Source organism: Sylvia atricapilla, chromosome 3 (genome assembly GCF_009819655.1).
Source record: "Sylvia atricapilla isolate bSylAtr1 chromosome 3, bSylAtr1.pri, whole genome shotgun sequence".
NCBI classification, from domain to species: domain Eukaryota; kingdom Metazoa; phylum Chordata; class Aves; order Passeriformes; family Sylviidae; genus Sylvia; species Sylvia atricapilla.
Window position 1 is genome coordinate 104,014,506 of NC_089142.1, and position 18,226 is coordinate 104,032,731.

The following is an 18,226-nucleotide window of genomic DNA, read 5'->3' on the forward strand; positions in this document are numbered from 1 at the left end:
GGCACAGCACACAAGGCAGAAGAGAGAGTAGGTAAGAACCTGCCCTGGACACCTGCTGAGGTTGCCTCAGCTCTGCAGAGCATGAAGAAGCCTTATCCTGGTGCTGGGAGCACTACCTGATGAGAATCCATTTGCTTCACAGATTGTACATGCTCTGTACAGACAGCTCTAAGTAAGATTTGGCTTTTTTTTTTTTTTTAATTTTAGTCCTCTAAAAATTAACGCCAAATACTTCATAGTGCTACACACCCTGAGCTTCCCAAGGATGCTAATGGCTCATATGAATGTGGTCACCATAGCATTTCAGTGCTTTCAGGATGCTGGTTTAAAGACCTAGAAGAGTACAGGGATCAAGTGAGTTAGAGGAATGGGTTTACAGCTTAGGGAAGTGGGCTGTGGAAGGAATAATGAGTGAACACATCACTAAAGATTGTATCTTGACATATTTGCACAAGAAGGCTGAATTCAACATGTACAGGCAATCACGAATCTCACATTACCTCACTTTGCAACCTTAGCAAAGGCCTTTAAGGGTTGTTGAGTGCGTGGTTATTTACATCTGTGAAATGAAGATATCAAACAAGATCGTTCCGATAGGCGCTGTATCTCGGCACAACAAAAGGCATTCTCGGTGATAACAAAGCTTACAAGACAAGTGGATGAGTCAGACCAAGGCAGAAAGAAAGAAAGAGGGAGACAGAGTCATAAGACACAAAAAATACTTTTCCCATGAGCACACAGAGGTCCTAGGACATTACCTGACCACAGGCTTTTCTCACTGCCATGCAATACCACTAAGTCAAGGAGAAAGCTTTATTGGGAGCATATAAATGAAATCTTGCTGATTAAAGAAGACAATATTCTGCACTTTTTCCTGACAGTGATAACCCCTTGGTGGAAGGGAAAGGTTCAGAGGGACATCTGACCCTGTGCCAGCTGGAGCTGTCAGGCAGACACCAGCAGAGCCCGCTCACGCCCGTGCAAACCAAACTCGTCCCCAACGTTGTTTTGAATTTACAGCACCATCCCTCAGAGCGCAGGCAAGTGTTCCCACAAATGAGTGATCTCAATCAGAAAACCAGTCCTGTGGCAAGGGATACATATGGCCATCACTCCCAAGAACAGCTGTCAAGCACTAGCCCTGCCCACTTCCCACTGTGTTAACGTCCGTGGCTGCTCAGTCAAGCGAATGACCTTATAAGCCCACACAGGTCCAATCTGAACTGAAAATTATTAGAAAAAAACACTTGTTTTCCTTAAGACTTCGCAGCCTAACGGGGAGGAATTATACACTTGGACGGCAAGCGAGCCTGAACAGCTTTTGTTACAGTTCTTTTGAGTGCAAAAATCTCTCAACATGGAAAAAAAAAGCACATTGGAAAGACGAGTGGTAGACCCCCACTCTCTCTATCCAAAGCATGCTGTTCAATTTAGCCTGTGCTTCACTGAATAAATAACACTCCCAGCCATGATGCTCCCCCTCCAATATGCTTAAGTATTGATAGATTGCATCGCTCTGTACCAAGTCTGTCTGAAACTTGTGACATTTGCCCAGTGAATTGGTAAATGAACTTGAAATATTTGACCCACACAGATGAGATTACACCTTATTTAGCCTGAATGGACAAGATCCTTTGTTGTACCCTAAAAAACCTGACAGATAAGTCTAACCTTTTCATCCAGCTCTTCTGGGTATTTAGCTACCAGCAAAGTGACACTCCTTGATGATTATACTGAATCTCAAATCTCTTCTGCATATACATGTATAACTATGTACTCTGTGGGGATCTGTGACACAGGCAAGTTGGCAACTGAAGGACCTTCTCCCAGACTGTTCTCTGATTTATGTAGACCTGTCACAGAGTGACTGATACAAGCGAAATAAATCTGTTGGCGACTTAAAAAACTTGACAGACATTCAAAGTAAGTCAGATACAGCTATTTCATGTTTTATCTTTTCCTCTGCTATGTCTCTAAAATGAGATTAGCTGACATGGTCAAGGGGCAGAGGGAGGGATAAGTGGGCACAGGATTTGGCCACAGTCTCCTAGGAGGGGTCCCATACCCCCACCTCTGATTCTCTTTTCCAGCAATACATTTTTCACTATGATCACCATGCTTTGATCTTGGCTGACATTTTAAACTTGGGAACATTCTCCAAGACAATCTCAAGGCTTTAAAATTACATTACTCAACACAACAAATACCTCTTAGCAATTGTCCTGCTTTGAGCTTTTGAGATATATTTTTGTATCTCAGCAGAGCAATTGTGATGTTGTTATCAAGCCTAAATGTAAGCCCAGACACTGATGACCAGGTCCCTCTTACACAGCTGTTGAATGTAAAGGGTTTGCTGGAAAAATACCAAAAAGTATACTCACAAAACATTTGTGGGATCTTTTACACTGAAGGGGACTATCCAATCAGTACTGGGGAGGCAGCTGAAGAAAATTTCTTCAAGACTTTCACAATTTTCCATTAGCCTTATATTTTTTCTCCTTTCCAGTTATATATGCATCATAGTCCCAAGAAAAAAAAGAGAAAAAAACCCATGTTCCATGACTCAGAGTACTAAAAGACAACTTTTGCTATCTACCATTGAGAAGTTTGTGGCACATAGGTTTTTGTGTTTTTGTTTTTTTTTTTTTTTAATTACAGGCTATAGTTAAGGTCTGTGAATTAGAAATCCCTCTTGCACGCTGAACTGTTCTGCAAGAAAAATTAACACCTCCTTGCTCTTTGAGCTGGAAATTCCAAGCCCTCCCAGGCTATGGGAGGGCTCGGGGAGGTGGAAGAGGCAGCCAGAAAAGCAGTGTGACAACAGGCTCCAACTGCACAATACAGCTAGTGAGTGTCAACACCTCTATCACATCATTAACTTGCCTATAGCAATCATCAGCAATATCTTTCATTTGTAATAATCCATCTGGGCTATAAGTGATCCATAATGTGGTTGAATTAGCACCACATTGAGCAACCAGCTTCCTGGGCTTAGTATGTTATGTTTCAACATTAATACTGTCCTCTGACTTCGTGGAGATTCTGTATTCATCAGAATACAGGAATGATCAAAGTGCCATAGATACCAGTTACCACTCCCAATAAGTCTCTTGGTGTATAAAACATCCCAACTGAAGTCCAAGTGGACTTACATATCCTGTAGCTACACAGGAGAGAATGTCAAAGGAAAAGTTATTATCCTATTTTACTAGTTTAATTTACTTTGTCCCCGTTCCCCGTGAATTGAGAATCCACTGAGTGAAAGAATATTTCCCAAAATAAAACAGGGAGTATAATGAATTAATCTTCTTATTCTTTTAAACATGATTCTGTGTAAAAATCCTCAGACTCATCACACAGATTTGATCAGCATTTTTTTTTTGAGACCATTGTAGTGTTATACTGATGCAGCATCGATGTCTACATCTCTCTGTAAACTTGACACATCCTGCCATGAAGTTTCCTTGTAAATTGTCTGCCAGTAAAAAGAATACTAGGGGAGATAATCTTGAGAGTTAGTGGCCTCAAATGTAACCCCACAAAAACGACCACAGATACGGAAAGGAAGTTGTAATGAGCAAATTGGGAAATGCAAATTAATCTCTTGTGAAGTCTCAGCTACGAACTCAAGATTCCCCTTCTCCCATTTCTCTGTCCCTTTTTTCAAGCTTTAATCTCTGTTTATCGTTCTCAGAAGGGGGAAGACACTGAAGGAAAAAACAACTGCAGCAGCAGGAGCAAAAACCTATCTACATTCTACCCAGGGCCAGCTTCCCTTGCAGTGAGGGCATCACTGCTTTTCAGAGAAAAGTAGAATTCTCTCTTCCAGGCAGCAGAATCTTACCCTAGAACTACTGGGTTTTTCTGTAGATTCCTTTTTTTTTTTTTTCCTAATAATAGAGCATATTTTTTATATCACATGTATTGTTTATGTCTGTGGAACAGTCTCTTTATGTTTTGTTTTTCTGATGCTGTGGATGTACATCAAACAACATAATGAAAGAAGCCATCCATGAGGTGCACTGCACCATAGATAGATTATGTAAATATTTTTAACAATCTACCAAGCAAATAACCAATTTAAGAGAAATATAATTATCTTTAAATCCTATGTATTGTAAATGTTTGCTTTTAATCCTTCATGTAACCTTATTAAAAATTTCAAGATGGATACATTCTCCCACCGAATCTGACAAACATCTGGTTTACAATAAAGTCACGTGATGAAATTCCATCCAGAATCACATTTGCTCTTCAGTGTGTTTTCTCCTACTATCATTCATAACACAGAACTTCTGTGTTTTGTCTGTGATATAAGACAGCACAAGGATATGTTTTTATTAGGAATAATGCACAGTCGTTTCCCTTATAGAATTTAAATCTGCCATCTATGCGTGGGTATAGTCAAATATATTGATAGCCTCCCTTGTGGGTTCTGCTGACACTTGGGTTTAATTGCAGTGAACTTTGAATTCCTATCTTAAGGTCAGTTATTAACTATTGATGGATTCTCCTTTTCTCCATTTAATGCTAAAGTATTCATACTAACCAAGATAGATGGGAATGCTGAAGAAATTTTTCAACGCCACGGCTGAGGCAAGATACCTTTACACTCTTCCTCTGTGGCAAACCAAGAGCCCTTTTCTAAAAGTGGTGATCACTCATGCTCAGCTCAAAAAGAAAAACACAGCACAACACTGCTCTGCTGACCCCTCACCACTTTTTTTTGTTCTGCCTTTACCATCTTTCCTAGAAATAAAAGGCCCTCCGTGCTGCTATTAGGAGAAAAGAAAATAAAATTTCCTCAGGCACAACCTTGGATACCAACCTTGAAACCAAATGGGGTCAGAATGCAAAGGAGCAACCACAGCACCACCCAGCAGGGCTGACAAACAACTCTGCTCCTTTGGGCTTCCCAGGAGGGAAAAAGAGTGCCCCTCAGAGATTTATAAACACATACATAATAAATGGGAGGCTGAAGTTTAAACTGTTATGAAGCATTCTCTACTCCGCTTCCGAAGTCCTCTGTGATTTAAAGAGCTGACATTTACTGTGTGCAGGCCTATTATTCAGAATGACTGTTTGTGTATAGACAATATTTTAAGCTGGCTCGCTATAGATGAAAAATTCTTATTAAGTCAGAAAAAAAAAAACCACTTTAAGTAGGTAACACTCTCCCAGTTTAGGCTGCTGTAAGTCTTGCTGACCCACTGCAGGGGAGGCAGGTGAGCCTGTCACACCATCTGCCAGGTCAGTGTGGGGAGATGCAGGTCCTAGCCCCACAGGGGCTCTGCCAACACAGGTGTGGCACCCCCTGAGGCTGCCCTCACCTGTCCCTCCTGCCAAGCAAACGACACAAAGTGGTTTGGTTCTGCTGTCATAAATTTAAACCTTCCTTTATCACAAGTTTTGACAAGTGCTGGAGCCAGGGAATGCCTGCCTTCCCTGGAGCCAGCCACACAGCTCACACTGATGCCCTCCACGGTCCTCAGAAGGGTTCAGACAACCAACACTTGGCACCAACAGGGTGAGCAAAGTCCTGAGACACCACCCTGCCCACATCCTTTTCTCTCACCATGCTGGAAGGTTTTCCACACTCAGCCTTCTCCTACCTGTCTCCTTATGCCCTGGTCCAGATGGCAGTCAAGCAGGATGTATTTCTGAGGTGTCCTCCCTGTGCTGAGCCTGTTGCTGCAAGGGGCAGAAATCTCTCAGGAACCTCTAGGCACTCCTGCAGCAAAAATAAATCAGAACTAAAGCATGCACGTAGGAGTTTGATTCTACATTATAAAAATTCAAAATACTTTTAGCAGGCTTGATACCCTGTCTTTGTACAACACACCAGTGGAACTCAATGTGCTTTTCAAAGCACATTCATGAAGATGAACTTTTCTTCAGTCAGCTCACACCATCCAAACCTGAAAGCAGAATATTCTATTTTGCATAAGTATTTTGCAGACATATTTAAGGCAGAGAAATTCACTCATAACTGAGGAACAACAAAAACAGTGATATCTCTTTATATCACTTTATATCACAAGACTGTCTGTCTCTCCAGCAGGCAGACTATTTTGCACAAAAGACCCCATTGTACATTATTTTATTGTCTTTATGTTTGATAATAATGCACAGTTTGGAGAGTATTTAACACGTAACACATAGATCTGGCTAAATACAAGTGGACTCGGATTTTTCAGGTGGAACGTATTGATCTGATCCAGAAAATCAGCCAAAAGAGTTTTTGCACTGAAGTACAGACATTAATCTTGATGCTTTCCATGAGGTATAAGCATAGATTTAAATAGAAGGTAATAAACAGGGGACTTTGATCCCAAGCTTTATGTTCAGACTTCTACAACAAGATTTTTAGAGACAGAAAGTGTTACCATTATCCACTGACATCAACTGATAAGGAAAGGAACTAATAGAGAAAACAGAACTCATCTGAAAAATCAGTGCACAAGGGTACAAAATGGACACAGGGAACATGAACCCAAACACTGGGAGTAGAAAAAAAATTCATCTCTGCACCAGTATTTATGGCAGCAAGAGTGATCAAAGGGACTTGTGTGCTTTACAAACAACACCTCCACCACTCCTGCTGCCTGACCATCAATTGAGTCCCTTGCATGTTTTGACTCAACCTATCCACCATTTCCTTGGCCGACTCCTTGGCAAGGATTGAGTATTTTCGTGGATCAATCACCATTCCCAACAGTGCAACCACTTCAATTTTGAAGGTAAAAATGTATAATAACATGCAAGTGAGTAGCATTGTACCCAAGAGCCTTACTGCCACAAAATGGTCCCTGACATGTTTAATTTCCTAATATAAAGATACACACAGATGTATTTTGCTGAAGATGTTGGCATGCCTTGGACAGAGCAGGAAAACCTATAGGAAAAGCAACATCACAACAAATTGCAACCTGTTCAATCCTCTTTTCTTTAATTTCTCGTACTGCAGAACACAAGCCCAAGGTAAAACCCTAAGCTACCATTTTATAAAGTAACCACAGAAAAATTATTAACAATTAAAGCTGGGAGAAAAATGACAGCCAAACTGCAAGTCCTAATATCTGTGAAAAGGTTGAAATGACTAATCAGAAGCAGCTGATCAAGAAGCAATTTAACCATAGCCAAGGCCTTTAAAAAATCAGCATCGACAAAAAGTAAATAAAAGCAGATAAATATTACAAGATTTATTTTTATGTTAGATTTTCCAATTAGAAACAGAAAAATATTTGCTTTCTCTCCTTTATAAATGGTATTTTGGTATGCACCATTTTTAAATACTGCGTATGACATTAGTACTTCAAAACAGATTTAGTAGGTTTTAGTCGTTTCTACTGAGTAGATAATTTACGAGATCTTTTGGCTTCTTTATTTTTATTAAAAGTGTGGAATATAATACTATTTGTGCATCAAGAAATAGTGGATTACCCAAGTGTTGGCAGCAATTCCTGTAAAACACATAGCTCTTAATCATCTGTTTCAGGCATTTTTTCCTATTTGCAAAGTCTGCATCTGACCTTTTTTTTTTTTTTTTTTTCCCCTTAGTTAAGGCATTTTTATTTAAAGCATAATACTACACCTGTAATTTGGACTTCCTTACTGATCCCTGTGAAGAAATTTTTTTTTAAAAGGTAGAAGAATGCACTTAAATAAATATCCTTCCAGCAAAGATCCTCTAAAAACACATTTAAAAGATTCTAAACTAATATTCACTTAGGTTTTTTCTAGGTTCAAGGAGGCATGTAAAAGTCCAACAAAACCAATGGAAATAGTGCTTGTCAGTTCATGGAAATCAGGATCTCAGCCTGTTTTTGCAGCAATGAAGTGAACAGCAAAGCTTCTAATGACTTCATCAGGACTTGGATTTAGTCCTGACAGGAAATACAGCCATAAAATCATAAATTCAGTAAGATGAAATTCCAAGTGAGTATATTTGGTCAAAGGAGGTGAAGACTGAAAATGCACAGTGAGAAAAAAGTACAAACCCAGGTGTCTACAGCTGTTAAAAAATGAGCTGGTGTCATGCTGGTAACCCTTTGAAATAATGGTCTAATCATTATTAATTCCTTGGATATTTAATGTAATAACATTAATCACGATGAACTCATTTGGTATTAATGTGAATGTCAGATGTACCTCTCCACATACACGCACATCATTTTGGGATTAGCTCCTTGCTATATAATTCTTTTTTGTGTCCCTCAAAAAAGTGCTGAGGATGGTTGTTTTGTGACTTTGACACAACTGAGCACAAGCCCTACTTACATATAACCATTTCCACTCAGGTTTGAGAGCATCTCCAATTGCCTGGTAAGTAGTTTCAGCACCTGGAGGTGGGAGGCAGATTATGGAAGAGAAGCCTTTGGTAAAGCTTACATCAAACCCTGGGCTGCTTTTTGCTCTTATTTTGCCACATGCTACAAGTGTTGATGACTGTTCTGAGCTGGACCTGCTCTAGATTTGAGCTGATATTTAATAATGAAGATGAATTTCTTGGTCAAGGTTTCTTGGTCAAGAAACACCACTGCCACTGCAGTTTGGTGGCTTGTAACAATCAGACAAAATCTGAAGGCATCATCCAGATGATGCTTCTAGAGAAAGTGCTTTCTGGGCTGCCTACTGGCAATCCCCGAGATACACAAAATCCATTAGATTCTCATCTACTTTCCTGGCAGACATAGAGAAAAACAGTGATCTCAAACAGCAGGGTATGGAAGAGATGGCTATCCTATGGAAGCCAACTGTGACAAAATAGATTACACACAAAATCCCTACAAGCAAGAAAATGTCATCAAACCTTCACTACCTAGTCCTGAGGTATTGAAGGCACCTTCTAGGAAATAAATCCCATGTCCTGGACTTCTTGGCCTGGATTTACAGAGCATTTAAATATACATTAATTTGAGAAATTTGCCAAAAACATTGACCGTGGCACAAATTTTTAGTGAAGCCTCTAATTCAGGGCAACTGTTTGACAGGGTTTTTTGAGATACCTGAGCAAGCTTCTTGAAAATGCCAGACCCAACACAGCTAAGTGGGAGCAGTGGAAGAGACATGTCCTTTAGATGATTGCTGCCCCTATCTGGTCACCCAAAAAAATGAGAGGCAATAATGATCTAATTAATATCCATTTTGAACTGTATTGAAATTCCTAGTGTTTTATGCTAGTGCAACCCATACAAATGCTTTGGTGCAGCCTTCCCAACCACTCATAACAATTTTGTCCATTTACTGTCTTTTCCTCGTTTCGAAACAGCTTGGCATGTTGTTAGTTAAAAATCCCTTCTTTTTTCTTTTTTTTTTTCTTATTTAAAGTACAATATCCATTTAGCTTCCATCCCCTGAACTTTTATTCATTCATTATTAACATTGAAAGGCAAAGTGCAGGAGGGGAGTTCAGTCCTCTCGGCATTTCAGATGAAAGTGATGTCTGGGTGTATTAGCAGTACACCACACTATCACACAGGAAAATGCTGCCCACTCCTGCAACAAAGCAGCCGTGTCCCAGTGATCCTAATAGGATCACTTACTTCAAATGTGACACCACCTTCTTTGAAATATTTGTTTAGGTTTCAAAAACATATGAAGGTTCTCAAACTCGAACAAAACCTCCAGCCTCCAGCCCAGGCTCTGATTCTAAAGAGCTTTCCATTCGATAAATCAGAGCCTGAATCCAGGATTTTTTTTTTTTTTTTTCCTTGTGGCTTGGCTTTTTTTTATTTTTGGGATAAAAATAAATGTCATCTGGTTTTGACTGCAGATAATGAATCATATTAAGAATTTTAAAAGCACTATTCTCTTTTTTGAGACCTAATTTCAGACCTATTAACACTTTAATATGAAACAGAAGCCCATCATTTCATTAGAAAAAAGAATAAGGCCTCTCTCGTACCATATGTTTCTTCCTTTATAAAAAAATCCTTTTGAAATCCTAGATTGGGCAGCATCAGAGCAGAATGCAGATCTGGCACAAAGACAACATATAGGTGAGCAGACCCTGCATCAGGGAGATTAACTATTTCAAGCAAAATCACAGATTTCTGGCAAACTGTCCTTCTCATTCCTTATGACAACAAATGATTCAATTTAGAAAAATGAACAATTGCAACACAAAAATAAAACCCTGGTTAGGGCAACCAAAAAAGTAAAATGCTAGCATGTCACCTCCACAAACTTACCTGTGATTACCCAAAGGACAAACAGCTGCTTCTTACAAGTGCTTTTTGGCACTTTAGATATTTATTAAATAGGGGAAAGAAAATTATAGCTGTCCCTTTTCAACATTTAGGTTTTAAAAATGAAAATGTCTTTAAGACACACAGAACATGAATGCAAGAGGTGGTGTGATAGCAGAGAACCTTATTGCACATAATTAACAGACACATAATGTCTGGTTACTAGTAATTTCCTTCTAGCTGAGTAAGGAAATAATTTAATCATGTTGATCAAATGAATCCCATGAGCCCAGTGCAACATTATGCTTTTTTTTCCCCCCTCTCTAAATCTGCATTAACTGATAAGAGTCTACTTGGTGAAATCATGGAACTCAACCTTGTTTAGGTATCCTTAATTTTACCAAAAATATTGGCATGATTTTAGTAATTGGGTTAATCAAGCATTTCTGTAAAACCTCTTCTAATTCCTGGTGCTGACCTCAAAGGAAAAACAGCAGGGAGAAGAAAGAAAAACAATAACTCAGAGTGTTTTCTATTTGGAACAGAAGCAAAATATTTTTTTAAAAAAATGCATATTCTTTGTTGCTCTGTTACAACAGAAGGAAGGCATTTCTATAAAGGCGTGCAAAAAAACCTAACAAGTAAATCCCTTAAATACTTGAGTGTTAAGCAGCTAAGTGTAAATTACTATTATTCACCTCCTCTCAGTCCCAAAATATCACCAGGTGCAACTCAGAAACAGGGAAGTAGGATTTTCTTTCTCCCCTCTAAACTATCATTTTATGTGATAATACATCATTTGCCTTGTCATTCCAGGGTTTCATAGTAAAATCTTTTGTGGGATTCTGCTATTGTTCTCTTTGAACTACTTGGAAAAAGCACTGTACTACCTTCTGTGCTATCTCAGGTAGTTTTCTGTAATGTGGTGATATAATTTAACACTTACCATAATACATTTTATCCATCTATTGTTTGCTAAATAATTCCTGCAATAACACTTTTATTCTTTCCATAATTCTTTAGGGTAATGCTGGAGGAATAATATTTTTACTGCAGTGATTGATGTCGGATTCTCCAGCATGAATAGACCCCATGAACACAGGCTATTGATAAGCATAAAAAAAAAGTAAAAAAAAAAAAAAAAAAAAAAAAAAAAAAAAAAAAAAAGCTGCATGAAAAGAACATCAGGGATCAAAGGGTTAATACCATTTTATGAGGCTGTAAAAATCTACCTCGAGAATCTTGTGTTAGCAATATTCTTTGTGTAAGATGTATGTTATTAAAACAAGTAGCAGCATCTGAATTAAAGTGACAGCATGATGGATGACTAGTGGAGTGGAATCAGAGTCGTTTGCAGCATGTTTTTTTGGGGGCTGGATGTGGGAATTCTGCCTCAGAGGTAGGACGCTTGGCAGACGCATCGATTCCGGGCTGACGCACGTTCATAAATATGCCCCTGGAGAGGTGTGGCCTAGCAGAATTTACAAAATTATGCTCATGAATTATTGAACGTTTATTTATGGATGCTATATTTAAACAGCATTTGCAAAGGGAAAAAAAAATAAAAAGACAAACCACACACACCAAAAAAAAAAAAAAAAAAAAAAAAAAAAAAAAAAAAAAAAAAAGAGGACCACAGAGTGCATAGTGAGCTTTAGATAATGCAAATGCTGCATGAGACACAGACAGTTTGCATACTTCACTGGGAGGATAAGTCTAGCAGAACTGGGTAAGTGATATGTCAGTGCTGTGGCTTTATACACCCCAGCCTGCTGGGCCCCAGACAGACCTGACAGTTCTGGGAAATACCTGACAAGCTGAGGCAGTCCTGACCTCTGCAAAAGAGATCTCTTCAGGAAGGAACACCAAAGTGCTGATGGAGACTTCTGTGAGCAGCAGCCTCCACTGTGTGTGAGAGCCTGCTCGTGGATCAACCTGCCCTTGATTGTTGTAGGGCCCCTCTGATCTTGGTGTCATACCCCTTGATATTATTGCCACAACAGTGGCACTGAAATGCCAAAAGTTAGGCTGTGTGGGAAAATCCCAGCCTCTCCCGTCGTGCGTGCATAAATCTCACAAACATTTATTGTAGGATCGAGTTCTCTCTCTCTCTCTCTCTCTCAATTAATGCCACAGATTTCTCCCTGCTCAGCACGTTTGGAAAGAACGAGATGGATCCGTGCCGCACGCAGTGAAATGAAGCTATAACAAAAAAACTAAAGATGAAATGTCATGAAATAAAAGAGAATCTCAAGGTAAAGCAGTATATCTTACCCTGGAAGGGAATACCCTTGAAGGAAGGGAAGTCTTTCATTTAACACTGCACTGCAAGTTTACACTTTACCTTCTATTCACACTCAGTTATATTCCTCCATTGTGTCCTTTCTTGGTCTCCAAAAAAAAAAGATTTTACATCTAATTTTCACTATACAGTATATGAATGACACTGGCTTGTGGAAACATTCTGGTTTTGGTTTGTCTTCTTTGTTTCTAGTTCTCAGTAGTTAGTTTTCAATACTAGATTCCTGCAAAGAACAAGGAGAAGTATCCACAGTGCTCCTGACACTGTTTTGAGCTGGGGATGTACACAACTATAAACAGTCCCCCTAAGAGGGATGATAACAGGGTTATTTCTTTGGAAAATTTCCTTCACTAGTATTTTCCTGAAAAAAAAATGTTCTAGGAACAGAATTTTTCACTATTTAACTTCAAACTGAAGGCCTTCCATCCTGTCAATGGAATGCTCTGGAGAAGGATCATCTTTATCCAGACATTTAGCAAAACTTCTTGGATCCTGCAGTTCCTCGACCTCCTGAGTCCATTAAGTCCATACCGTCAGAATATGCTCCCCAGCACATAACAATCTTATTTTTTATAATTTAGCCTCCCTATTTTTAATTCTGTGCCAAGGGGACACAGAGGAAAAATTATTCCCTTTCTCTTTGCAGCCACCCTGTATAGATTTGATGCCTGTAATCATCCTCCCTTAGCCTTTTTCACTCTACACAACCCTAGTTCAGTCTGTCCTCAAAATGCCATGTTTGGCAAGCCTCCAAAAAAAATCATCTTGCTCCCTTTGCAACCTCTCCCAGAAGGGCTCATTTTTCTCCTTATCACACCCACAAGCAAGCACACCACCACAGAAAAAGCCTCACAAAGGAGATGGTGACTTCCTTCCTCATCTCAGTATGCACACCATCTCCCCTGCCTTGGACATAGTTGCTTTTTCCACAAAATCTGGTTTGTGGAAACCTGCCAGAGGGATCCTATTGGATGCCTTCTCATAAAACAGGTGCTTCTCCTGTTTGTCAAGACAATTTTGAAATCTAGTCTCATTCAACAACCTGCCTCTGACTCTCCCCCAGTTTGGTGTCACCTGCAAGTTTAATAATTTCACTTCATTACCCAAATCATTATTGAAAATGTGGAAAGGGACCCAGACAGGACTTAGTAAATCCTCCCAGGTTCACAATGGGGCAGTGGCTGTTTTTCCTAACTCACTTTGCACCCACATGAAAGTGGTTTCTCCTAAACTAGATGACTTATGGGAATAGTCCCCAATAATGTTGTTTTAAATCTGTCTCTTAAAATTCAGGATAAAGATTGTACAAAAATTCAAGTGCTCTGCAAGCCTGATATGGTAGGGAAAAAAAATTTCCTTATCAAGAAATGTATCAGAACAACACTGTTTTCTCTGCTGCCTAAGACACGTGTTTTGATTGAGGATTGTATTACAATTTTCTCCAATTAACCTAGTTTGGGAGTTTATTTATCAAATGCAAGTGACTTTCCCACCAGAGAGCTTGGAAACTACAGATTTTCACTCTGTCCATTAAGGTTTTATTTTAATACTGTATAATAATTTTACAGATGTCAAAGGTGATGTTAAAACAAATAAAAAACTCCCAAACCATGGGGCAAACACTGTTCTGCATTTAACTTTCATGTGTCAACACGAAGGACTCATCAACCATAATCCTGCTGCTTGTGAGAGTGGAGCACTATCAAATGGCAGTGCTGGCAGCAGACATGAACTTAAAATTCGGGATTGGGCTTTAGGTTTTCAAATCTTGGGTTGAAGTGTATTAATTTACGATTTAATTATTTTAAATAAGACAAAATGCTGGCTCTGTTCTCTGTATCAATTTCTTTAATTAAGTGCAATATTCTCTGATGATTCTGTTCTAGCAGACAGCTCCAAATCTCAACTTTCACAAAGTTTAAGGATGTCTCAATGTGGCCAACCCGAGCTTGGAACACTATCCAGAAGTTATTAGAGGCAATCAATTTTGATTTTCCAGTGTATTTTTCCTCTGCTGCATCCCCTTTTCATCTGGAAGCAACTCCTGTCTCTTTCCTAATTGATGAGGTGAACTGGTATGAGTGAGATTATGATTTCTGCTCTTTTGAGTGGCAGGGAAGTAAATGGAAAAATTGTCTCAAAAGTTTAAATGAGGGATTTGGCTTTCGCAATAGTGGAATTACTACTGCTCAGAGGATTTTTCTTAACTGTTGCATGCCAAAGAAATAAACCATGAATGATTAGGGTAGTAGGATTTTTGTTATCAGATAAATCATCACTTACTCAGGTTCTCTGACTTCCCTTCCTTTCCAGGGTTTGGATTTTTTTTTTTCTTTCCATTTTTAGTTTACTGACAACAAGAAATATCTCTGAGCTGGAAAACCCAGACCTGACTTGAAAGCAACATTTCAAATACTTCTCTGTCTCTTTAAAATCTCTGACTTTCTGCAATGTTCGGAGGTCTTCGTTCAGTTTTCAAGTACTTAACCCGATAAGTCTGGGCTCTTTCATAGACTAGAAATGCCTCTTAAGGTACTCAGAGAAGTTATCTTACTTTTTAAACACTGCATGCTTTAAAAGTAAGTATTAAAATATGAATCCTTGATTTATAATTCTTTTTACTGTTCAATCAATGCTAGTACTTTTAAAAGAGGGTAGGTAATTTCCAGCAAAATAAACTCAGTAGAATTGGAGCAGGAATCTGCTCAGTTCCATCACTGCAAGGTAAAAAGACAGGAAATCCTTTTACATTCTGATGATGGGTGGATTTCTGTCAATTTATTCTGTGAAGCACTATAATCTCAAGAATACCAAAATATTGATAATTAACGTAAGTCTTGAATGCCAACCCAAAATGGTATTGGGTTGAACTGCTTGGTACACTATCAGAAAAATCTCTATTTCCTACTAATCTCTCTTGCTCCCATGCAGGCACCAGAGTTAAATCACTTTACATATCTCTGGTGCAGCTCTGCCCCTACATAACTTTTGAATTTTCCTGGTATAAGTCTGGGGCTTTTGCAAGTAAAGGCAAAGAGCCAAATTGTTGCTTCCTTATTGGAAACACAGGGAAAATTAAACATGTCCTGCAAAGCAAACTGGGCTTCACCTTTATGACACCCTGATTCAATAATCCTCAAATTCAACACTAACAACTCAAGAACTTCTTGTTGAGCATACTGAAGGCTGTAGGCACACATATGCTCTGAAATATTCTTTTCACATGAAATTTGTAATAAAACGTTTGGCACCAGCTTCATTTGTCTCACAGAGGGGCCCAATAAACACAAAAGAAATTGAGTCACAAAGAAACCGGGTTGCAAAGATAAATGCATTTGAGGCTCTGAAGCATCTGTGGAGAAACAGGAAGATGAGGAAAAGTCGTTCTCTCCTGTAATTTCACTTTCCCCTCGCCAGCCCCAAAAGATTGGGCTGCTACATGTTGCTGCTAAGGGCTACTGGGAGCTAAAGCATGCATTAGAGCTACAAAACAAAGCTCATTATAAGTGACACAGGAATACTACAGGTAATGGAAACATTCTGGTGGAATTCCAGGGGTTTTGAACCAGGTGTTACGAAAGAAATCCCAGCCTCAGTGCAGCCAGCAGCAAAACACCTTTCAACATTATAAAACCAAGAACTCACCCAATTTGTGCTATTTTTCTTTTTTTTTTTTTTTTCTGTCCTTCTGCCTTCTTCATTTATCACTTTAAGTATTCTGTTGGATTTATTGGCTTCTGACCCTTTGCTTTACTTGGAGTCGCAGTTTCTACTAAACAGAATCCAAGCTCAATAATGGTCAAGACTGAGGTGAACTTTTGAACCCACAAGGGTTGAACAGGTTCAAAATTAAACAGGAACAAGAAAACAGTTCAGTTCAAGTTATTATCTTCCTACATTCACCACTTCTGATTTTATTCTCTAGGCAATTATGCATGCAGATTTAACCATGTGCAAAAACATTTACCAGGCTGGGACTGGAGCCATATTCTGTAAACATATATGTAATTGCCATCGACATCAAGTTTGCACTGAAAGGCTTTTCAACAAGTCGGATGAAAAAAAAAAACCCACCAAATTTCACTCTTTGGGTCTTTGGCAACAAAAGCCAGGCTGCTACTGTAGAGCCATGAAATACTTCCTGTACTAAAACAAGTACAGCTCCAGCAGAGAGAGAGGTGAATCTGACATTATGGCATGTTTTTGGATTTCATCACTGTTCGTGAACATTTTGGATATCATTAAAAGGAAATTACACTTCTAATCTTCTTGCTGCAGAGAAAAGAAGGTGAACAGAGCACCAAGGTTTTCTGAAAGTGTCCAGTTCTGAAGCTCCTGACTTGTAGCAGCTCCCTGCCTCCTCTCCCAGGGGTTTGGTCTGAGACAGGAGGAGTGGTCCCTTGGTTCTCAAGCAGAGAAAAGAGCAAGGTGGGGACTCAGAAAGACTCTGCTAAGAGGTGGAGAGGAGAACTCACAATGCAGGTTTTACTTTGTCCTGACCATCCCAGCGCTGCACACTGTGCGATGCATTTGGGGCAGAAAGCTGTCCAGTGTTTCCAGCTCAAATGCTCTGTTCTAAATCAACTATGTATTAAGGAAAACTGTCTGCTTTGACTTTCTTCATCTCTGTCACCACATTCAGGTGAGGTTATGCTGCCCCTGCATGCCCAGAGAGAGGCAAACCAACCATGCCCTCAACTTCTTCCAGCCCCTGCCCACAGCCACACTGGAATGGTGTAGGCAGGCTGTGTAAGGGCTACAAGGACCACAAAACTGCCCAGCAAAGAAATCCAATTCCTTGCAACACAACAAAGAGTCACCCCAAAACACATTCCCTCCCAAAAAATCTCAACAGACAAATCAGACATTGGCAGTGCTGGCAAGAAGAGTTTCCAGAGGACATGCGAGATGGAAAGAGGCAAGCCTCTCTAGTGAAGGAGGATTTGTAAAACCCTCTGTGGAAAGAATTGGGTCTCTCTTGGTAAATCGCTGCTCTTGAGAGCAATCTTGGGTTGAAAAATCCCCATGCAAGTGTAACCATGCTGACAGCAAGCTCAGGTATGGAGATGGAGCAAGGAGGAGTCATAGAGGAAAGAAGTTCAGTTTTTGCAAAGTCTTTCCCTGCTCCCAGAACAGAGATGTTGGCCAAACAGCCTGGTGTCCAGGAGGAGTCTGAACACCTGAGGAACAAATTCTACTGAGGATTATGGGTGTCCCATTGGTGAATAATGCTGATTGAAATCCAGTTAAAATTAAATCACTCCCCTTGCTTGTGAGATGTCAAGTTCTACCAATTGCCTGAGAAAGGTGGGACTTTCCCATCTTTGGAGTCGTCATCCTGAAAACCTGATAATATTTTGCATAAGGGATATCAGAAATACCCTTCTATTATCCACCAACACCTCAAATCTTTGACAATCTTGATTTACCATTTCTCTCATCCCTCTGAAATCTACAGTGATGCATCTAGCCCCACTTTTCTGGAATCCTGATGATGAACATCAACTTTCAAAATGTGAGCTTAATATTCCTCCAAAGTTTTTTCCTTCACTTCATCAGTTAAAATGTACAGAATGTGAGTACTCCTTATGCTTAGAAACATAAAAAGGAATCTCAGCCATCCTGCCAGATTAGACACACAGGCTTTATCAGTGAGGATGACAGGATGAGTTCACCAAAGACAAAATACCAGGATGGCTGTTACAGGCAAACAGGGGCACTGAAAATGTGCATC

The 18,226-nt window shown here is 39.5% G+C and overlaps 1 long non-coding RNA gene across 2 annotated transcripts in view; it reads right to left on the minus strand.

The window, feature by feature from the left end:
- LOC136358506 (uncharacterized) overlaps positions 1-18,226 on the minus strand; it is a 110,465-nt gene that overhangs the window by 19,317 nt on the left and 72,922 nt on the right. The window contains exon 4 of one of the 2 annotated variants that reach the window (XR_010743133.1): positions 16,158-16,264. The exons of the other annotated variant lie outside the window; for it this stretch is intronic. This is a non-coding gene — a long non-coding RNA (uncharacterized lncRNA). Of the gene's footprint in view, positions 1-16,157; positions 16,265-18,226 lie in introns of those variants that run through there. 2 annotated transcript variants of the gene reach the window in all.